Source organism: Epinephelus lanceolatus, chromosome 2 (genome assembly GCF_041903045.1).
Source record: "Epinephelus lanceolatus isolate andai-2023 chromosome 2, ASM4190304v1, whole genome shotgun sequence".
Lineage (NCBI taxonomy): Eukaryota > Metazoa > Chordata > Actinopteri > Perciformes > Serranidae > Epinephelus > Epinephelus lanceolatus.
The window spans coordinates 44,224,264-44,248,593 of NC_135735.1; the positions used below are offsets into that span (position 1 = coordinate 44,224,264).

The following is a 24,330-nucleotide window of genomic DNA, read 5'->3' on the forward strand; positions in this document are numbered from 1 at the left end:
GATATTGAGGTTTAAAGCTTTCACAGCTTAGATAGAAAAAAAATGGAATACAGTAAAGTTCTCTTGTAGTGGTCAAAATCACAGGCATCCAAAATCTCTCTACATTTTGATATGGGATTTTGCAGGTAGAACCTCCTGATACCGAGAATAAATTTTCTGTTTTGAATATTAAGACTCTCTACAGTCTACAGTTTAGTCTTACTTTGTTTTTTTTTTTAAAAAAAAAAACCCATAATGTACAAGTTATTAAAATTAGTAATAATGTAAGATACACATTTTGAATAAACTTAATTAAAAACTACACAACAAAGTCATAAAATGTTTCTCTCCTAATTCTGATGATTCTTTTGTGTCCTTGTTCTATGTTGGGTTTTTTTTGGGGTTTTTTTCAATTCATCATCGTTTTTTCTTTTTGGTGTTTTTTTTCTTGCCCAGTTTACATGACTGTTTTTGCCTGGACAAGCTTGGGTCATCACTGTCAGTGTCTGAGCTCTGAATGCAGTCACTGTTTCATTTTGTGTCTGCAGCAGAAGATGAGTTAAAGTTCATATCAAACTTGCAAAACTCCTACTCATGCAACGTTTTACTGTAATTTTAGCTCTTATTTAATGTCAAAAGCAGTGAGGGCAGGCAGGAAGAGGCGGGACTTCATTAGTCAAGTATACTAACCGAGCAGTGGTTGGCTTTACAGTTGGAACTTGTTGAACAAAGTTATAGAATGACTTTGAAGATAACACCTTTTCTGTTTTTAGATTGTGGAGCCATTAAATCATAAAACTAAAAATAATACCATGCAATGTCAATAACTTGTCACAACTGAGTCATGATTAACTCATTTGCAACTTGCTCTACCAATTTTTGGTCACATTGACCCGAAAAGACATTTTGAACAGAGAATATTCTAAGCTTTCTAATGATATAAATATTGTTTTTGCACTCCAAATATTAAGTAAGATATGGAACTTTACATAATGACTGTCATCAAATCATGATTTTGAGAAAAAGGCCTTTAACATATGTACAGTGCTTGGAAAGATATGTGACAGAGCCCACCGGCCTTCCAAACTGAGAGTACATGCTGTACACCAGGGTCTGTCTCAGGGTGAAAAATACACAGAAATGTTTGGGGAAACTTTTATTTTATAGACAGCAAAATACTGAAGGAAAAAAAGAATATCTAACAACACAGTGCAGGAAGACGAGAAAATATTGTTTACTTTGGAAGAACTGCAATCCATTTGATCAACAAAGTTAGAACTCAGCTAGCAATGGATTCCGCATGACAATATTCACAACATGGATTGATTTAATGAGAACTGTTGATCCTTTTGATCAGTGGACCCTGACGGACTGAGGGAATACATTGGACACTACATAATAGAGGAATGGACACATATTTGGACTTGATGACCGCCTCAAAGTCACCACTTGTTTTCGTCTCTCTTGTTTAACACGACTGTGCCCGTACTGATGAATGAATTATACTTAAGCTCTCATGGTTTCCAGAAATTGAAGTGAGGGACTAGATAGTGGAGGATCTAACTGAGCTAATGATTTTTTGTTTATTCATTTACTTTTATTGATAATAATTTCTGGTCACTGAGAGTTGAAAAATGTTCAAATTTGTGTGAAACGCTGCACTTGTAACCGTTGCTTTTCACCCAACCATCCAATCATCATAGTGGAGGAAGGCAAATAACACAAAGACCAACCTCTACATCCTACAGGTACACGTGCTGAACAACAGCAGCAATGGAGGAAAATGAAAACTGCTGGCCACATAGACTGACGGGTTCGTCCTCTCTCCCTGCATGCCTCAGCCTTTCCTTCATCCAAGGCAAGGGCCAGATCAAGTATTTTACCTTGCGTCCACATCTTTTCATCTGTGGATATTCTGAATCATAGTGACCACACTCAGCCAAAGTGTCTCTGCCGAAAAATTGCTGCACCTTTAAAAGGCTCTAGTACTCCAAACTGGGGTAAAAAGCTTTGATGGACACACAGCCCCTTATAAAAGTAACACTGGTGATTGTCTGATCAATAAGAGTTCGGTCCAACAAGAGCATATCGACCAACCAATCAACCAACTGACCAAAAGTGTCAGCCTTTGACTTTTGTTCTAGCACCATCATCAGCTCAGATTTTTAGCTTTATTTATGGCCATACATCTGCAAATCAGCCTGAATTGTACTTTGTGTTTAGTGCTATTAATTAGTAGCATGATGGCACATTAAGGTTTGTCAGCTAGCCTTAACATTTAGTATTTAATAAAGCCTTAAGGCCCTGATACACCAGGCTGACTGTCAGCCATTGGTCAAAGTTGGGCCATCAGTGAACATCTACCACCCTAGTTTTTGCAGTTTGTCCCGCACGGTGGACACAAGTCAGCCCTTCTTGGCTGCTTTTTGGCCTCGGGTTGGCAGTTCAGTGCACAAAAAGAGAAACAGAAATAAGGAAAGCTACAAACGACTAAAGTCAAGAGTGCCTGAAATCAAGACCTGTTACATGTATATTAGATAAGGTTATTTTTTTTTTTAGCCATTGAGCTCTGTTGCAAAAACGGTTCATAATTGTTTGTTTTATTGTTCGTTAGTGCATGGTAAATATCATCTGTCCTTTCGACATCGGGCTGAGTTGGTAATATGCTAACTACTAACTAGCATCTTAAATCCGTGCAGTCACTCTTCCAGTTTCCTTTTCTGAATGACGAATACAGACTACCGCCACCTGCTGTTATGGAGAGTTATTTCCTCTCACACAGACACAGAATGTACATGCTAGCTGACTGTTGGCTGTAGATTTTGTGGTGTGTTCAAGTGCAACTTTTTGGCACAGACACAGACGACGTGAGGCGATGCAAACAGTCGACCTTTGTCACCACTAGTTCTTGATGTAAGTTTGGTGTGTCTGGGCCTTCACAGAGCTGCTAGTGTGAAAAAAAAAGTCAGATTGAGCTTTGTAATTCTAAAGTTGCAATCACTCTGTAACAAAGTTCCATTTCATTTGATTATGTTTAAGGTTCTTGTCCTCCTCTAAGCAGCTGAGCTGGCACCGTGCTGAAAGTACTATGACACATACTGAGACTTCCTGATGATTCCAAGACAAAGCGATGTGATCTCATACTATATTGGTATATTTCTCTTCAGGCTACTCTGTAGGTGAAAGCCAATTCATCTGCACTTCTTGTCACACGGCCCTCTCTTTGCCAAGAAAAGAAATCCTTCACATTCTGCTCACCATCTGAATATCGTCACTCTCTCCTTCCCTCGTCCTCTGTCCTATATTCCTTTTTCTCTGTCTTCCCCCCCTCCTTTCTTCACCTCTTCTACCCCTGCCGTCTTTCATTTAAATATTTCATCCAGTTGTCTTGCGGCTTCTACGGCTTGCCAAGTGTCATCTAGATCCCAGGGCCCGACACTAAAATGGAGCACGGAAGTCATTTTTAGAGGCGTGTGTGTGAGAAAGAGAGAGAGACAGAAAGAGAAAAGGAAAGGGGTGGGATGAGAAGGAGAAGCAGCTCGACTGGGGTCTGAGACATCGGGTGGTGATAAGAAGTGAAAAGGTGGAGAAGACATGGGAGTGATAACTAATGTACTTCCTGTGTACTTCCTCTTCTCTCCTGTCAACCCCTCCTGCTGCTGACACCCCCTCTCTCCTTCAGCCTAAAAGATATAACTGATGTGTGTGTGTGTGTGTGTGTGTGTGTGTGTGTGTGAGTGAGTGTGTGACTCTTAGGTGACGTGTGATGTAAAGCAGTTGGTCTGTGCGTGAATGAGAAGATGTACATTTATGTCTGTCGGACAAACTGATGGCTGATGTGAAGGAGTGTGTATGTGTGTGTATGTGTGTGTGTGTAACTACCTGATGGCTGATGTGAAAGTGGGGTAGTGAGGGATGACATGGACAGATGAGAGAACGAGGGGGGAGAGATGAGTGAAACTTCTACTTAGCAAAGAGTGATGTGTTTGCTCTGTTTAACAAATGAGTGTGTTTCTCTTCACCTAAGTGTGTGTGTGTGTGTGTGTGTGTGTGTGTGTGTGCATAACAGTCTCTCATACCAGGCTGGTTTGTTGTCTCCTCTTTAGGTCAAAATGCACTGGATCATAACGAATGTTCTTGCAAATCTCTGCACCTACCTGCAAGACAAAGGAGAAGAAGAAGCAGAGAGAGAGAGAGAGAAAGATGAGATTGTAGCCACGTAGTACCAATCTAAGCCGCCCTTTTGTCCTCGCCGAAACACTGACTCTTGTTGTAGTTTAGATCGTAGCTGTGAAAACACAATGACAAACACGGTTTGGCTTTTAACACATTTCTCCCTGCGTTGTCAGGTAGCTCGGCACCCCCCCAACATGCACCACCTCCTACTACAGCACCATACACCATGGTACAATACGTTAGGTGCGGTAGAATCACGCCAACTGTACATCATTATTATTTCTGCAGAGGCGATTGTCTCATCCCAAGTGTAAATGAAAGTCATGCTTCTGTCGCTACTGTGTAGGCTAAGGGGTGAACTTACTGTGTTTTATAAATAGAGTAAAGACAGAGAGAAATTGAATAGAGTTATTATAAAATGCTCAGCCATATTGTCCACCTGGTCACAGTTATTAATACAGTACCTATTTATGTGACCAATATTAGTAGTATAAAAGTGTGACATGCACAACCATTATTTTCATGTGCTTAAGTCCGTAATACAGAATTACAGCTGCTGTCTTAGGACACTTTATGGAGCTATACATAAAAAGATGTCAGTCGACAACTGCAATTATCAGACATGATGACTGACCCTCGTGTAGTGTTCACTGGTATCCAACAGGTCAAACTGACCCAGGACATAATTGGTGGAATTTTAAATCAAAACATAAGACTTAAGAATACTTCACATACCTTTTTCTTTTTTTTAGTAGCAAACATTTTGCATAATATAATTTTGTATTCATTTATTTATCTATTTTTGCATCAACATTTTCTAGAACACATATTGGTGTTGCCTGACTCCTCCACAAAGGGTGCCATGCCATTGTTCCAACAGGCCAAAAATGTGGAGGCTCCAGTAGTAAGAAAAATGTCCCATTGGACTGAAAGTCAATTTCTCTGACTGCCCGTTATCCTAAAAACCAACCTTCATTACTCCAAAGTCCTGTTTCTCCAAAAATACACACTTCCTGCAGTTAGTTTCCCAGCTGCGTTTGAGCCACTGAACCCAGGTGTTTTTCACTGAACCATCCCTGCTTTCCCAGTGACTGCTGTGCCACCACACATGAGTGTTTCAAGCTAAAATATGACCTTTTCCTAACCATAGCCAAGTGCTTTTTGTGCTTAAACATAAACACACAGTCATCACAGCATCTTTGACGAATGTGATGTATCCATGGTTTCCCAACATGTTTTCTGGTGATTGGGTTGCTGCAGGGAGTGTGTGTTTGTGGAGAAACGGAACTTCAGAGCAATGGGCGTTTGTTTTTGGGACAACGGGCTGTTGGAGAAATGGGCTTTCAGTGAATACAACATTTTTTGGTCCAGTGGTGTTTTGGAATTTTGGGCCATTTGAACAATGGGAAGTTCCTCTGGAGCTTTCTGGTTTCAGAGCCATCTAGATCTCAAAGGCCTCATATGTCAACACATCCAGCATGTTGTAAAAAGAGCAGAAGAAACCAATGTAAGGTTTTTCTTTGGCAGCTAAGGACAGCATCTCGGTCCACTTTGTAATAAGTCAGTATAATGTGTGGCTGACAGTGACTCTGGTCTCTGACCTCTCCATCTCTGTGTAGCTCAAATAATGAGCACCATTTTTGTCCCTAATACTGTCAGCTGGAGAAGTTTTTGTAAATCCAATAATTGTATAGGAAGATGTGTCACTGTTAAGTTGTCCTGGTCAACACCAGATGAAGGACATACATTTGTTGGTGATTGTACAGCTTTTTTTTAATGCAGAAAAAAAGGGATATGGTGATTGATAATAAAGAACCAATTTTAAAATAATTTTTCATTTAGAAAAATAAATAACTAAATAAGGTCATTTTGACATGAAGACTGTGCACTGTAAAACTAATTCCAAAACCTAAATCAGATATTAGTTTGGTTTCATTCAGCATAAAGACACCCTGAGGAAGGTGTGCACATTGGTGTATTTTTATAATGCATTAGCCCTGTGGTTTCTGACCTAAGGGTGAGGACCAAAAGAAGGGTTAATATGATGGATCTTAGAGGGTTATAAGATGATTACTGTAAAAAGGAAATAAAAGAACCAAAATGTTTTAATCTATTTTTTCAGTCTTTTCTCTAACCTTTGCAATTTCTTGTGAAAGACCAACAGTCTTTTATCTGTTCTTTTATCTGTTAAAAAAAAAAAAAATCAACTGAAGCGGTCTAATGAGGGAGAATTGCTATTCAATTCAACTCAACAATTCAATGTGACAAAGGTTTGCAGGCAGACCTTGCTTCGTGTTAAGGGGTCACAAGCAAAGAAGGGTGAGAACCACTGTATTACCCTATTTTTATTAAAGGCCTTAAATCCTTAAACATCCATTTGAGTGCAATGAATTGGATTTCTTATGACCATGACCCTATCCTGGATGAAGGCATATTATTTTTCCTTCCCCTCCACCACCCCGTTCCCATTTTTTAACTTTTTATTTTAAAGTACAATTTGCTTACAATCACCACATACAGCTGGATGCAAATGGTTTGATTCTGTTTTAATGTTTGTCGTATTTTAAAGCTCTTGTCATTTGCCTAACACACACAATCACACACACACACACACACACACACACACGCACACACGCATGCACACACACACACTCTTACCCGTGTGTTTCAGTGTGTATGACGCTTCTGTTCCGCTTGCCAGGCTGCTCACTGACCCCCCACATGTGTGTTTGACCTTTCAACTCTGCACGTCCCCCTCAGGAGAAAGGCCCTGCTCTATGATGCACCTTTGTACACCCAAACACACGCACACACACACACACACACACACACACACACACACAAAATGATCCTTCCAGTGTGTGGATTTAGCTGTGCAGGGCAGACTCCGGTCAGGCTTGTGGTCATCCACAGTAACAGATAACGGATATATCACTTCCCCAATCCCTAAAACCACAAGTGTGGGTTTGAAGAAACACACACACACATGCACACACAAACACACGTAAACATAAAAACACACCAGGCACTGAGCTCCTGAGTCCCCTGCTTAGCACTTGATCCTCTCTCTGGGAGGCTGACACTTCAGAGGGAAAGCCCTCATACCCTTTGGTATACATACACACACACACACACACACACACACACACGCTCAGACTCTTCACAGAACATACAGTACATCCCTGAGAGAGTCCAAAACCTCGGAGGCCTGTTCATGGTGATCTGCTGGTCAGCATCTGTTTATTGTCGAGGACGCTGCTTCCTATTTCCCCGACCATCAGTCATCACTTGCTCTGCTAAAAATCCACATCTCAGCGTTTGAGGTGCAGGGGACACGTCGAGAAAATGTCGCCAGTAAACAATCTTCCATGTCACTAAATATCCTAAAGCTAGGACTACTTGTGCTCTGCAGAAGGGGAAAATCATTTGAGCGTATTGACCTCCCCTCTGGCCTCCCTCGAGGTAGTGCAGATTGTCCGGCAGCGAACCGCTAATTCCGACAGGCATGGAGCAGGCGTGGAGCAGACGTGGACGTCAAGTAAGTTCGCATCTTCACAGGGCCCAAGGGCACCTAAACGCCAGTTCATAAGGGAGACAATGTGGCCACAGCACCCTGGGGTACCCGCATTTAACACAGTATCCTATCTGCTGCTTGTGTAGAGGCGTGGAAAAGCATATGGATGTTGGTTCAACCTGAGGTCAGGATGATTTCATATTAGGAAGGGGGTGTATGGACAATGGGGGAAGCATGCACACCCTTAGACACACACACACACACACACACACACAGTGCATGGATGACTCACACTTACTTTAACTGACAAATGTTTCTCTTGTGGAGTAACTGTAAGCAGAATAGGATGCGTTTTATTTCAAAATATAACTATTATTCAACCTCTTTTCCTACAAATAAATAATCTACATCTTATTTAATTTACTACATTGAGGTGATGGCCAAGAAATTAAAGAACAACCCAGTGAGATGTTGAGCCATCATGAGCCATCTCAGCGCTGCTTGTCTTAGATTCTCCAAATCTCTGGAACTCAAGTGGAGGGATGGACAGCATTCTTCCAAAAGATATTCCCTCAGTTTTAATGATTGAAGAGAGAACTGTCTTGCGTTTTATTTAAAAATCTCCCATAGGTGACGGCAAAGGCCATAGTGTATGATTCACATCATTTTCCTGCTGATCACATCATTGAGCGAGGCAGTGGAAGCAGCCGTGTTTGTTGTTTCCCCAGTCTTTTATGGTTTTTCTGTGTGTTGCCACCTGAATGTTTTGGAGCAGGGGTTTTTTAAAGTCTGACACTGTGAGCCCTGCATCAGAGCAAATGGAGAAAACTACCACGAGTTCATCTAAGTAAGACCCAGTTTGATTTACTGTTTGACACATTTTCAAAATTTTGGTTTGACTTCTTTGGTTTGATTTTGTTTTAATATTGAAAACACATCTTTCAAGTCAGCCTTGACTTTTGAAATAACTCTTTCACAAACCTTAAATGCTTTGAATTGCCTTAACAAGCGTTAATCATGCTTTGGCTGCCATGAAGCTTACATTGTAGGAAAAACAAATAAAACATTTTGACCATGAACACTCAGCAGAGAAATTTCTTATGCTGATATCCTTTGAGTGATATTTTGTTTTGTTTTTTAAGCGGGTTGTATGGGGTACTTATTCATGGTTAGTGTATCACCTACAGAGCATGGTGGTCAGTGAGCCCCAGATTTGAAGAAGCAGGCAGGAGAGCCCACACAAACTCAGGAATGTACTGCTGTGGAAGAGAGTTAGCTGCAAAACATATTTGAGCCACCTGAAAAAGACCAATATCGGTCTAAGTGCAACTGTTTTGCACACTGTATTAAGCCACAGGTCAGCTGTTTGGATTAGTGTTGCATGGTATACCGGTACTAAAATAGTACCGTGGTACTAGAGTATTCCAAACGGTACTATACTGCATTTGGAAAATACCGGTACTTTGAAACTGATTCAATTCATTAATTTAGTTAATTTATTTTACTCAGTTATGCACACAAACGCCTTTCTTGTTCCTATTGGAACACAGATTGCACAAGTGGTGTGTATGACAACACCTGTATCAACATTCGCAGCAGACGCACCTGAAAAAAGACAAGAGAAAGTCTGCCTCGCAAAGGGAGACAACACGAGACAACACAAACTTGGTGGAACATTTGAGTTACCAAACCGTGACATCCGTATAGAGGTACTTACCGAACCATGATTTTTTTGGTACCGTTACACCCCTACTATTTATTGTTCTAAAGGTTTGTATCCAAAAGGACTTTTCCTTAGGAAAAGTACCTAAGAGTATCGAAAAGTATCGAAATTCATATTGGTATTGGTACCGAAACAAAGATTTTGGTATCGTGACAACACTAGTTCGGATCAGACTTTGTTGAGTTTTTTGGGTGGGCCTTTTTTTAAGTGGCTAAAATACATTTTGCTGCTAACTCCAGTCCACAGCAGTATATAGCTTAGCCAATACTAATTCAATACGCCTCACACATAAAAAGACACAGACCTCCACAATACACAGACACACGACCTCCACAATACACAGACACACGTACACACTCAGCTTGTTTTCTTGCACTGAAACTGTTTTACATATGTATGCAGAATCGAACTTCCCTTGTGTCACATCAGGGCCTCTCATAAGTGAGACAGCATCGGTATTGTCACAGAGGACAAATGTGTGATCATTTTCTCTCTCTCTTCCTCCACTTCCCTTCCTCTGCATCCCTCTACCACCATTAAATTCATCTGTCTCTCTTTCTGTTTAGTAGGTATCTTAAACAGGGTAGCAGTGGGGTGGGAGTGGGTGAGGGAGGGAGGCTTTGGCGTAACAGCAGGGAGAATGTCACAGCAAGATAAACACGGGGTGCAGCTGAAGTGGCTTTGGGCTCAGCTCGGGCTGACGTGACAAGAGTATCGGCCTGTGATTTGTATCCACTGAAGCTCTCAGTGTGGAGTGGCTCCCACGCACTCGCTATACATCCTGAAATATACAGCGTTTGACTCCTGAGTGTTTCTGTAACCTGGTGTTGTGTTTGTATATAGCCAGCAATATCATAGTATACTGGATCACATATGGCTACTCTCTATTGATTAATTTCTCTTTTTTCCCCTCTGACTCTGCCAATCACCTGTATCTATGCGTGTCATTTAAGTATATGCTATGGTCAGTGGAAATGAGGGAGGAGACAGAGAGTAGCCATATGTTGCCTTAGGAAAGGGTAACGGTAACTATTAGATGTAATGAAGACAAATGTGGCCTCAAGTCGTGGGTTGGGTTCTGGCCTCAAATTCAGCAGTACCAGGGGTTTGGATGGGTTGGATCTAAAAAGAAAATTATGGATTAGTACAACTTGAATTTTAATTTTTCATTGCTTTAGGTATTTATTCTGATTACATTACACTGACAAAAGTATTGCTGAGATATTGGAAAGCAGCCATATTGCGTGACGTCCAACTGATCAACAGTATGGGTGCTCAGACAAGAGGCCAGTTAAAAACAATTCCAGGTTAACCATATTTATTGGAAGCAACCTACTCACCAGAATCATTGTTGGCATTGTATTTTTCTGCAAACCATGGATATGTTACATTTGTATGCTTGTATGCATATTGCTTGCTACAAACACAGTAGGAAATGTCCCAAACTCTTTTTAAAAAAAGACTTATTTATTGGCTGGAAATGTCCCAGACTCTTGTTAAAAATACACTCCTTTTTGCTACAAATACAGCTGGAAATGTTCTTATCTGCTGTTATAATTTATCTATCTGCTTTTGACGCTACTGATATAGCTGGAAATGTAGGGGCCTGTCATTAAAAACATCAGGTGGTCTCCAACAGTGGTCTGATGCTTGGCAGTTGTCTTGCCTAGTTTGCTCATCCACCTATCCCTCCTACTCCTCATGAGAAACTCAACTCATATACATGTAATCTACAGTAATCTATGCCACACATAAACGTACAAATGTAATGTTTCCATGGTTCGCAGGAATTTACAATGCCAAGATTTTATTCTAAGAGTAAGAGAAGGCAAACAGTTATAACTGAAGGTGTAAACAGCTGACAGCCCTACTTGTTAAACTTTGGCCACTGTACTACTTTACTTAAAGAGTTTTCCTTTAAAGAAGGGCCTCAAACTAAGGCCTGGATCCAGTCTATACCTCAAGCAAGCAGCCAGGTAGAAAAACAAAACCTTAGTCTGGGTTGTTTTTTCAGTACAATATACACAGGTGCCTTTAAGTTAGTGCTAACAAATAATAATAATAACAAACAAATGTGTTCTCTCTGCTGAGATCACTCAGCACCACAATCCTGTCTACTCAGCTCTACTCAACCTGACTCGACTCAGCCGCTGCTAGTACCAGGTCTAGTACACTACTGCAAGCATGCTGAAGAATATCAGAGAGTTGAGGGGGTTAACACAACATTAAATGCCTGTTAGTCTTAAAAAAAGAAAAAAAATTGCATCTTGTTTTACAAATTTTCATGATGCCAATATATTTTTTTCTGCCACTGTCATAATACAGCATAAAAATCAGATGGTAAATTTTTATTTAATGCAATAATAATGGACACGTAACATCAATCCCCAAATCCCCAAGTCTAGACCTGGGTATACTGAGGTCAGCATAACCCTTTAAAATTTAAAGATACAGTCCACCGTCAAAAATCAAAAATACACACTTTTACTACTTGTCTGTAGTGCTATCTATCAAACAAGATGGTTTTGGTGTGAGTTGCTGAGTGTTATTGGCCGTAGAGATGTCTGCCTTTTCTCCAGGATAATGGAACTAGATGCAGCTTGTGGTGGTCCTGTGCCAATAGATAAATAAATAAAAAAACACATTTGAAAAAAAATCAGCAACAATGGCTCTTTGCAGAAATCATAACCCAATAACTCCACAGACCTTGTTGCGAGCCATATTAAGTAGGAACTATTTCTTTTTTCTATCCAACTACACCCATCATCTATATCACTGTGCAGAAGGGAGCATGCATCTACCACTAGCTCACCTAGCACCACTAACTAACATTAGAGCTCATTTAAGATGGACACCATTAATGTTTACATCTCTAAGGTTGAAACCTGTAACACTCAGCAACTTATACTAAAACAGTCTAGACTGATAAATAGCACTACAGGTAAGGAGAAGAATGTGTCTGAAGTGTCTCTTTAAGTGCTGTGGGACTTCCTGTCTGACAAGAGGACTCTTTTTTTTGGTCAACATAAGTTGTTATAATTAAATTTCACAATATTTGGTAGTCAGCTCAGACTGGATGTTCTTATTATTAGCAGCCAAATGCTCTCTTTGAATGTTTCAAAATGAATATAGTGCTGATGAATGAATGTTACAATACCACCTTTGAAAGACAACAAAAAAGTCCAGAGCCATGTGCACACAGTTATGACTTTCTAAAAGAGCTCTTTTCATCAGCACAGAGGCTGTGGTGTGAGCTAAAAGATGCAGTTCTGTTTTTCGAAGGATCTTTGGTTTAACAGTGGTTTAATATGTAAAATACAATTACACAAATATGTGTGAGATTAGTTAGGCTCAAAAGTGTCTATGTACTTATCTGAATGATTTAATTTATTCTTCTGGGTTTTTAATACAGATTATTCATTGAATGAATCATTTCCATTACCATCATTGCTCTTATTTTGCTACTTTAGTGGCCTGAGTGACTGCAGACTGCAATTAGTCTGAACTCCAGATATGAACTCACATCGGTGGGTCAAATTCATAAACCACCCAGTATTAAACAAATGGTATCAGCAAGCACATAATTGCCTCAGTGGATGGGGGGTCATGTCCCCTTCAATATATGAAATATGGAAATTTGCCCCCTCAACACACACATCAACAGATCCTCCAAAAGCTGAAAGAAAGCTATTTGTTGCCCTCAGTATTCACTGACTCTAAAAAGCTCTGGATGCCTAGCTTTCCCAGAACTCCTCCTGCTTCATATTGTGTAAGTGTCCTGTGTGCACAGCTCAGGAGTGTGTTCCAAGTTTTTGGTCGTTCTGTATCATCTGCATGCCGTACACAGATCTCTGATACACAAGATGATCGCTTGCATGTCTACACAAGTAAAACACAGTCTGCTTGAATCGCACCATCACTGATACACATGTTAGATATAAACGATTGTGTTACTAAACACATCTGGAGTGGTGTTTTTCCAGTGTAACAGGCTGGAGATGATCAAGTTTCACTCAGTTACTTGTCTTTTGAAAACTGGGTCTGTAGTCGATTTGTCACTAAACTGTGCTGCTGTGAACCAATCAGGTTATGTCGGGTGGCAACTCTAAAGCATGCATGTGCCCCGGGGCACACACTGATTTAAGTCCTAATTGCCCTATATACTTTGTTCAGCCTTTTATTGAACTCCAACATAGTGTTTCATCGCCTTAACAAAACAAACTCCTAAAGAGACTTTGCTCCAGGTGTGTGCATTTGGATACAAACAAGAGCCCGACTGACCGGTGAGACAATTGGTTACTTCCAGATTGCGTCAGACTGTTGTGACGGCCTCAGGGCCTCTGCCAGGGTCTGTGTGTTGGGTTGTTGTTGTGTTGTGTATTGTCTTGCAGTGTTGCTGGTACCTGGTTGGTTGGAGCTGGAGGCTGTCAAGGAATTGGAGGCAGCTGGCCACTGTCTCCAATCTATAAGACCTGCCCCATCCTGGTATTCTGTGAGCTCCTTCTCCCCTGGCACCACCTTGTGCTATGTTGGAGGTTTGATTTGCGCTATACTTTATGTAGTATTACGCCTGGTAGTGTGTTTCTCTGCCAGTCTTATTTATTAGAATTCACATTTTGTTAAATTTATACGACCTCTGTTAAATAAATTTCCTTTCTTTTAGTTAATCCCTCTTGGGTGCTTGCCTTATTTGCTGTGGTCTTCCGTTACACTGTCTATACAAGAAGCCAAGCTGCCCTTCTGATGCTGGTGTGGCAGAATATCTCAGATTGTGTGAGTAGAGACACAGTTTAATTTCCCAAATCAGCAACACAGACCACTGGGGCTTTATTTTAATTTGCTGATAGCCATTCCTTACCACACACTGTATATAGTGTATTCTTGTTAGGTTATATCCTATATCCCCTCATTTTGTCTCTATATACTGAAACGTTCTACCTCGGGTGTCAGTGTTGCTTAATGTTACGTTTTTGAATTGGATAGATAAGAATGGAGGTTGTTGGCGAGAATGTTTTTAAAAATCCTAAATTTTTACTGATAAAAAATTGCTAATTAAATAAATGCATGTCCACAAACAGCTTAGCAATGCCTTAAGTGGCATCTATAGCTTCAGAATAAAAGCTAAAATGCACTGCATATATCAAAAAAGAATTCTGAAAAGAAATGCTGTTACACTATGTAGTATCTGCAGGTGGGAGTAGCACCCCATACTTTTTTCCACTAATTTTAGATATGTTTAAAGTCAGAGATTTCCGATAAGACTCCACCATCCTTCACACGCCACTGTGTCACTTCTGATTTTATTTTTGAGATGCCCGTCTTCATTCCTTCACTGCATTCCCTTTTGCCCCCGCGTCCCGTTTGCACTTTTCATTTGCTCATAATGAAGCTCTCTGCCTCTCTCCACTGTCTTATTTTCTTCTTTGAAGTGATATGTGTGTCTAAACGAGGAGGGAGGGATGGTTGCGAGAAGCCCTACCATCCTCACATTGAACATAATTAATAAAAGCAGCCTGTTCCAATTTAAGAGGCTGATTAATGCAACAGATACATCACAGCATGGAGTGGACCATCTTTCTATCTCTCTATTTCTCTGGTCATGACAACAGAGAGACACAATATGGCATTATTAGGTTATTGCAGAGTATGCTAAAAATAAATCTTTGTTGACAGATTTTTTTCATAAGCTATGTCCTAGAATTGCAATTACAAATAATGACCACTAGTTCATTGTTTGTCTTTATGCTGATGACACATCCATTTACTGCTATACTGTACCTTGTAAGAAAGCCAATGAAGAATCTCATGTCTGTTTTTTTAAGTGAGATTCTTTTCACCATCACTGTAATGCAAGGGACCAAGGTAAGACTTTGGATAAACCAATAATTATAATGAAATGGTACAAACAATGTGCCACCTTCTGACACATGTCAACACAAGTAAAGGTTATACATATTAATATAACATATATAATATTACAAAATTACAAAATAACAAAATAAAGTAACAAATAATGTGTGTTACCCCAGGTAGGATGCACAGAGAAAACTGTTGATGTACCTGAATGTCTAAATTGTCAATCAGTAGTTGGCCATCAGAACAAAATTGTGAATGTAATTCTTCATCATGTGATATATATTTTTGAATGAATAATCTTTCTTGTTTTCCACCTCAGAAACACTGAAGTGTATTTTGCTTGCTGCATCTGGGCTCCATGTTAAAATCATTTAATGGCTGTACTTAAAGGATACGGCTTCATTTTTAACTGTAATTTCCATTAAATAACCAAAACCAACAATAAATGAATCATCCTAATGCATATATAGCCAAAGCTTGATTTTGGTTATTCCTTTGTGCCATAGTAGAAAGGGTAAAAAATGAATCACAGCTAACACATTTTTAAGTTGGGTCTTTTTGTTTGGCTTTTAAAAAATGAATAATGGCAGCTTTATCATTTAATCTTGAAGCAGACTAATATTCAATCATTTGTGATGTCTGATCAAGTGAAATTCTATCTTTCTGTCTTTTTTGTAATAGTACAGTTAAACTTGAATTTGAGCTTTGGATGTTCTAACACACTTGGAAATTTGCATACAATATTTTATTTGTCATTCAATTGCTTTGGACTGTACACAGTTGTTTGTTTGCATCCTCCTTTTGTTTTCTTTCATGCACTACTTTTTTGAAAAAAGTTTACTACCTATTTAAAAGAAAAAATAGAGATGTAAAGAAAAGCTCCCCTACATCAATTACTACAAATACAACTATATTTAAACTACTACTGCTAGTACAACCACTGCTCTTGCACTGCAAATAATAATTAGGAAAAAGGAAAACGCTCCTGTGTCTGGGTTTTTGTATGTTTCTCAGTAGAGCCATGCAAATAGTGATCCTTGTGTTGTTGCGACATGGTGCTTCAAATAAATTAGATAAAGAAAAACAGGTACAGGTAACTATTATCATTATTATTATTTTTTTTTTTTATTTAATAAGGAACTCCCTAGGGCTCTCCAAGGAGCCATGGTGGTCCCTGAACCTGACTTTGAGAAACCACTATTTTCAAGCAGTGTAACCAATGAAGTACAGTAATGGAGTGTAGTGGCCTGAAGTGTAGCTATGAAGTCTTCCCTAATGACTCTAGCACATGTGTGTCTGGCTTTCAGCCCTCTCATTAACGTCACTGGACACTGTATACTCTGTGGCTCCGTGTGTATGTGTGTGTGTGTGTGTGTGTGACGCTGCTGTTTGCCAATTTAGCAAGGCTTAGAGTGCTCCAGTGATCTCATCTCCTCTTTAAGTTTGCTCACCCTGTGGCTGTGTGTGTGTGTGTGTGTGTTTATGTGAACACACACCTACACAACTTACTGTGTACTACATGTAAAAGAGTATACTTCATGCACAGGTGAGGGATGTCTTTCGTTCTCCAGCAACTGGAGGGATGGAGCATGTGTCACCTGCCTTTATAGAAATTAGCTTCCTTTTTTCTTCATTTTTCACTGAGAAGTAAATGTTTGGTAAACGTTTCTATTTAATTTTTTGTTTCAGTTACAGATGTTGCATCTCTGGTTTATGAATAAGCAAGACCTGTGTGTGTGTGTGTGTGTGTGTGTGCGTGTGTGTGTGTGTGTGTGGTAAACAGGGTGGTTTGCTCTGTGGAAGAAGGAATTTCCCCCAGCAGTCCCCATCAGTAATAGTGCCTGTAATGAGCTGCAGCTGTCAGCGTGGTTTCCGCGCACACATGCACGCAAAACACACACATGTACACAGTGAGGAGGAAGCAGTGACTCACTCAGCAGTGCGCTGTCACACTGTACGCTGATAAACAGTGTAACTCATCAGACTTGCATCAGACATGAGACACAAACATTTCCAAAGAAATACCTACTCCTAAAAATATCTGAGCCTGTGAATTTACTTTACAGTTTATGACTGTTGTATAACCAAATACACGGGATTTGTGCTTCTCACTTAGAGATGCAGTGGAATGAAAAATGCAAGTTCTTCTCCTGCCTGTTCTGCTATATCTTAGTATATGTAAAAGATATGTCTAAAGGGCATTTTTGAGCATGTAGCTGTAAAAATCGTTCCTCTTTGTCTTTTAAAAAAATATTTTTTCTTGTCTTGTCTTGTATTCAGGGACGTATGTCAGTTCATCAGATCAGTTTGCACTATAGAACAATCCTTGGCCTTATTAATTTCTCCCTCATCCACTACCTGATCGAACAACACGGCTAAAGGTGCTTTAAATGCCATTTCACTGCATCTGTAAAAAAGCTGAGACATCCTAGAAAATATTTCTTTTTATCAGCTAGATACTATGACACTTGCTAATTTTATAACAGTTGCTTATGAACATGATTTTGAACTGGTGACATGTTTCAGAAGGTCTGCTGGAGAAAATTACGCATTACTTCTGTTTGGGTCTCAGACACTCCAGCTGTAAACCATGGTGAGACACAATAGATTTTCATATGCTCTCTGTCTGCAGTTGGTGTTGACAGTACTTTTTGTACAGTATTACCACTCCAAAATCACGAATAATGCATGCATAATCCATTTAACACGGACCATTTAGTATTATTTTGAGTAATAACAATGCTTCACAGTCATTTCAGTACTTTCTGAGCTTCATCAAATGTGCAGTTTGTGTCAGAAGAAAGAGTTTCTATTTTACATAGCATTTTGCAATGTTATTTGCAGGGTTTTAATTGAATTAAGACAATAACGCAAGCATTACTGCATGCTTTGATTTCATTATTATGACTATATAAACTAATCATGGACCAACATGTTTATTTTCTCATTCGTTAAATTATTTCTGTTGTTATCACATTTCAACCAGGATATATGAAGAGGTGCCAGTTTATAATATCATATAAACTGCTTTATTGTATTTTGTCTAATTGGTAATGACAAAATACAGAATACATATAAATCTATAGCTACTGATTCATCTTAATGAAGCATTAGTCAGGACTACTGGTCCTCCCTACAAGTCTCTTGGCACTGACCCACCAGGCTCCCCAACAAGTCTTAGTTCTACTAATTTGGCCGTTGCCCCCAAAAACTAAAATCACAACCAGTAACCCACAAAACTATAGAGAGAAATAATTAAAGCACCTCATAACGGCCCAGCTGAGCCACGGCTTTGTGTTTTGACTGGCCTGGCCCTCGGTGACCTCTGCCAATTTTTTATCTCATTTCACTCTAACTTTGTAGATCAGACTTTAATTTTGAAGCGCGGACCACAGGACAGTGATGAATAGGCTACATCAAGGAGGGCTTAAATTACCCCTCTCCCTGGTGGCAACACTGACCGCAAGGAGAGGTGTGTGTGCATGCGTGTGCATGTGTCTGTCTGTGTCTGTGTGTGTGTGTGTGTGTGGTGACCTAGTAACAGCAGACAGAGAAAGAAAGAGGGCTGGTCAGCACTTGCCCTCTCAACCCTGCTAGCTCCGCAGCACACCCAACTAGGTAGGAGGGGGGAGGACACTGGGGAGAGGGGAGAGAGAGAGAGAGAGAGAGAGAGAGAGAGAGAGAGAGAGAGAGTAAGAGAGAGAGAGAGAGAGAGAGAATGAGAGCATCCACTCAATCTTTTTTCAGCTTCTCATGTCGATGTGTTGTCTTGTTTTTGGTGGGACTTTGTAACTTTTAAGGTTATTTGAGGAGAGTCTAACCCTGGCCTCCTTTCCTCTCTTTCTCCCTCCATGCAAATCGGGTCTTTTTTAGTGAACAACACCACCAATGGAGAGTTTTGGAGGTCACTCAGATATCGACGAAATCTTAACACTACATAATAAAACAGTCTGTCTCAAATTGAGGTGGGAAAGAAAGGAGTGCTTGGCCAACAGCCACAGGCACAGCCTTAGGCTGAGAGGAAGAAAATCAAAAACAGGGTGACAAAAAGCAGATATCTGGGAGGGGGAAAGAAAACAACTTATAAAACTAAAGTAGGAGTTTAAAGGATGCTGTGGGTTTCTCCTTTCAGCCTGCCCACCTTAATAGAAGGATGAATTTTTTTCCCCATTAACAGTCTTATCTGTACAAGAATTTCTTTTAACTCAAATTGCATTTTCTTGATGATTTAATAGACACACTTATTTCTCGAACATGTATTTTTTCTTAAGGAATTTGTTGTGGTTTTCAAGTGCTTTGGGGGAAAACTCAGTTTTAGACTCAGCATCATAGTAAATGATTTGTTAAGAAGAACATTATTCCAACAGGCTTCCATTTAAACTGTACACGTGAGCTAATTTGGTGACTTACACACTACTTTATAACAAATATCTTTATGTCCCTCTTTTGTCTCATGTTGAGAACAGATACAAGGAGCCAGGGTCTGTGCTATAGTTTATGGTATAGGGTACACTCTTCTTTTTTATTTTCCTGCGTTTTTCCAGGCTGCTCTGCGGACTGTCCCTCCCCCTGGCTCTTTATCCAGTCTACTAGAAACCAGTGTGCCGTGAAGCCGGTGCGCCACGCCGCCTCTCCACACCAACGTGATCATCGTAGAGGAAGACGGAGAAAAGGGAAGAGAGAGAGAAAAGAGTAAATTGCGGATGGTGTAGAGTGGTGGGGCTCAGAGATAAATCACAGTAGTTGTGCTCTAAACCTCCCCCTGTTTCTACTGAACCGAACGCATCTATTTGCGTTCTGAGGAGGGGGCGGATATTCACCAAAGCCTAATCTGGACTGTGACAAAGTCCCTGCAGCTAATAGAATATGGCATTAGAACTTTAAAAGTCGCATTTACTGGTTCTATTTCTAGGCAGAAAGTGTATGAATGAAACCTTAAAAGATGCTTTTCTCATGATATATCCCTGTGATAAATAACATGTTGCAAGTCACCAAAATTCTGTCTCTACAAAAAGGCATGGTCGTGCATGTGCGCGCGCGCGTTATGCCCGTGCTTAGATAAGGTATTGCTAATTGCTGAATAACAAAAATAATAAAGCGACATGATCGAATTTGGACTCACCGAAGCCCAGCGTGAGTGCCAAAACCGTGCCATGCTGTGCGTCCGTGGAGAGGGGTTTGGAGCTCCGACTTGAGTGTAAAGACACCAGCGGCAGAAGGCAGAGGCGAGGTCCCGATTGCCTCAGTAAAGCCCCCCTTCACACACACACACACACACACACACACACACACACACACACTCGGGATACTGAAGGAACATCGGCATGAATTACTGACCTTTATGCGTAAAACAGAGGCTTCTCTCACACACACACACATTCACACCACACACACACACACACACACACGCACACACACACACACACACACACACACACACACACACACACACACTTGATGGCAATGACTTCTGTGTAAAGCCTAAAGGACTAAGTGTTTGCGCGCGCGGTCACGCTGATGGTGCGCGTTAGGCTCTGTTTCTCTCTTTAACTGCTGGTGGAATCAATAATATAATTGTTTATGATTAATTTCATCACTTTTGTATGAATTTTACCCACGTCCTTGAATAGTGTTTGGCTCAAACACTCAAATATGAGTCATCCACGCGGTTATTCCTATGCGAGTCTGCCTTTATAGAGCCGCGTCCTATAATTCCTGTGAACTCTTAATATGTCTCCGCAGATTTATTTCGCTGTATGATGCATATTGTCTTTAAAGGGGAAAAGTAAATCTTTTCATTTCATCAGTGAAACTTTAATGTCACAGATGCGAGCAACCAGGGAAAGAGTTCAATTAAATTCGTTTTATTATCGGTGAGAACATGAAAACGCACAACCATACTGCCATATTTATCCTACAGGCCCCACAGGCATTGTCCGAAATTTGAAAATATTTTATAATATAGTACTTTTCTTGCGTGGCACAAGCAGGACACGAACTAATTTGCTCATGTAGTTTATTAAAAATAATAATGATAAAAAATAACACAGAATAAACTTGCCCTTAACCATTAAAAAACAAAAAGAAAACCAGGAAACGCACCTCTGCATCGTGCGCAAAACCATCTCTGCGTCACAGACACAGAGTTTTGTTCTCACAATAATCTGAAAGTTAAACAATTATTTACCCATGAGAGAGTGATTCAGTGGAGTTCCCAGATATACAGTTAACGTAATCTGACCCAGAATTACACCACAGGTCTCCTGAACTGCAAACTTCGATTCCAGACATTTCCATGACATCGTCCGCTTCGGGTAATATCAGCAACTAGCGGCTGTACCTGCTGTGAAACATTAAATAACTTTTTGTGGCAAAGCTTATTTGATGGAGCTTTAAGAACAATGCAGCTTTCACCCCACCGCTTTCACAACATGTAAGTGTTTATGAAAGTTTTATGTAAACGTTTGAATATCGAGAACAACAGATGGATGAACAGTGTGCCTCTCCCTCTCTCTCTCTCTCTCTCTCTCTCTCTCTCTCTCTCTCTCTCACACACACACACACACACACACACACAAACACACACACACACACACACACACACACACACACTGCACGACTTACTTCATAATCTTATGTTAAAAACTGACACAGAACAATTATTCAAGTTAAAACCAATATAATTACTATGAAAATGATTATTAAATAAAGTTGCAGTAAAAATGGTGAAAGATGATGAAAATAGAAAAATTATATCCAGGGAAATAAATCACACTGATTTAACTGGATGACATCGGCAGAAGTCACTACTGACTTTATATTACCTTAAATATAATATCCACACAGTTGTTTTCATCGGTCATACTTGTGCACGAGTCTCAACATCACTTTGGCGTCGTGCTTTTATTTCACACATCGATGACTGAGGGGAATAGAATTCCTAAAACTCCGCAGCTGCCACCGTTTTATATTTGTCATAAAGTGCCAGTTAAAAGCCGGAATTTGCCAACAAAGCACACGTTGAATGAAATCCCTACAAACACATCCGGCACGAGGAACTGTGAAGTTTGTTGTCTCCCCCCTACCTAAACCCAGTTCACCGCCAGCCTGGTATAAATCTGTCGGTCCAAAGTGCATATCAGAGCCCATTTGACGCTTTCAATTGTATGATTATGCGACTTTAAAGAGGAGAAAGAATTAATTTGTGATAATATATTTGAGTTTGGTATTCAAGTGTTTGGCAACTGTGTAAATCAAAGCACCCCCCCCCCTCTCCCTCTCTCCTCCCTCTCCTCTCTCTGTCTCTCAGACACAGTCCTGGAAGGTAGTCGTAGTGTCTGAATGTCTGCATCCCCGTTACAGTGAATACAATGTGCAGAACACCTTCAGACAAGCTTTCTCAAACGACACTAGATTTAGAATGCCAAAACCCAACAGAGATGACCTAACGTCTCCTCATGTTTGCTGTACAAAATAAAAAAGTAAAAAGAAAAAAATATCAGGCCTGTCGTTATTATATTGCATTCAAGTAGTTAAGAAAAACAGTTTGGGGTTTGTTTGACAGATTTTAGACATATTAAATGATAAATATTTTAGACCCACTGTTATTTAAACCTGATGTATAGAAGATAGGAAGCGACCTCGTCCATTTCAGTTAATTAATAACATAAAATAATCTATGTGATTTGCTGCTGAACAAAAGGCAGACTTCGCCCCGGCACCTCAGCAGGTAAAGACCCCGGTTATTAATCGGACATCTTTCTTGTGCGTTTTTCTCACAAACTTAATTATATTGCAAGCAAATTTAAGTTGTTTTCATCAGAGCGCAAAGCACCGAAAACCCCGCTGGGCCTGGCATGAAATATTTTGAAATGTTTAGTACTGTGGAAGCATAAGTATTCCCCTGTCTCAACATTGAGCCACCTGACACAAGTTGTTATTTTTTCTGTTCTTGTAGATATTTAAGGAAGAAGAATAAAATGCTGGCGCCGAGAAGGAAAAAAGAAACACTCGGACTCCTATTTGGGAGAGAAAATGTCAAACAAAAACGCAGCGTGCTCGCTGACGGGCTTTTAAGAAAGTGGGCTGTGTCAATCAGGCAGAGAGGAGAGCTCTCCATCGCCCGCGAGCGCGGGCGCGTTGTGTGTGTTTGCGTGTGTGAATGAGTGTTATGTTTGAGTGTACACTGTGGGGTGGGAGGGGGGATTGTAGTATCGCAAGGAATGTGCGCGCGGCAGCTGTGTGTGTGTGTGTGTGACACTGATGGATGCGCCAATGGAAAGACGGACAGATGCTTGGGCGGATCTAACGGCATGCAGTGGTGGAGCGGCGCACATAGTCGCGGCGAGATTAGGGCGAAAACATCCTCGATCGGCGGAGAGTCACCAATCACCAATCCTTCCACCGAGCCCGGTGAACGGAGAAGGAACGGACAGACTGCCCGGTTTACACGAGGAGCGACCCGTGGAGAAAGGCTGAGGAGATTTGATTCCCTCGGCGGATCCGACGAAGAAAGCTGTTTCTCCGGCTATTGATGAGCACGAGAGACGAGGCGCAGCAGCACCACATCTGGCGCAGAGGAAGACAGGAGGTGAGAGAAAGACAGCCTTTGGCAACTCACCCTTATTGCTCTCCCTTGTTCTTCAGTTCCCTCTTCAAGAATCCTGTATCCTTTGTTTTCACCAACGTGAAGTCATCCACGCTGAGGATTGCCTGAAAAATACAGGAGAATATTTATTTCATCCACTTCACCAACTCAGTTGAATCCAAAAACTTTTATTCCTCACTGTAAGGTGAAACACTGCGAGAAAAAAAAGGAGCAACGACATCTCCAGCAAATATTTGAATCACCTACATCTCAGCTAAGGAGGATTTTGATCTTACCTGTGAAGAAAAAAAGCTACTTTATTCCATTCAGTGCCAAATAAAAGGGACAGAGCTCGGTGAGGTTTTTGCGCCTCTCCGGTCACTTGAGGCGCAGGAAGGAGAGCCGAGCGCAGTGTTGGGAGACACGTCTGATTCGCTGCGTTGCTGATTTAAATAGCTCCTATCAGGCCACGCAAAGAAAAAACGGGAGAAAAGT

The 24,330-nt window shown here is 40.6% G+C and overlaps 1 long non-coding RNA gene across 1 annotated transcript; it reads right to left on the reverse strand.

The window, feature by feature from the left end:
- Positions 1–202: 202 nt before the first annotated feature.
- On the reverse strand, positions 203–24,265 carry LOC117253342 (uncharacterized). Its single transcript, XR_004501388.2, has 3 exons — positions 24,132–24,265; positions 23,869–23,960; positions 203–4,136 (listed from the first exon to the last, which is right to left on the reverse strand). It is a non-coding gene; the product is annotated as an uncharacterized LOC117253342 (long non-coding RNA).
- Between the last annotated feature and the right edge of the window lie 65 nt (positions 24,266–24,330).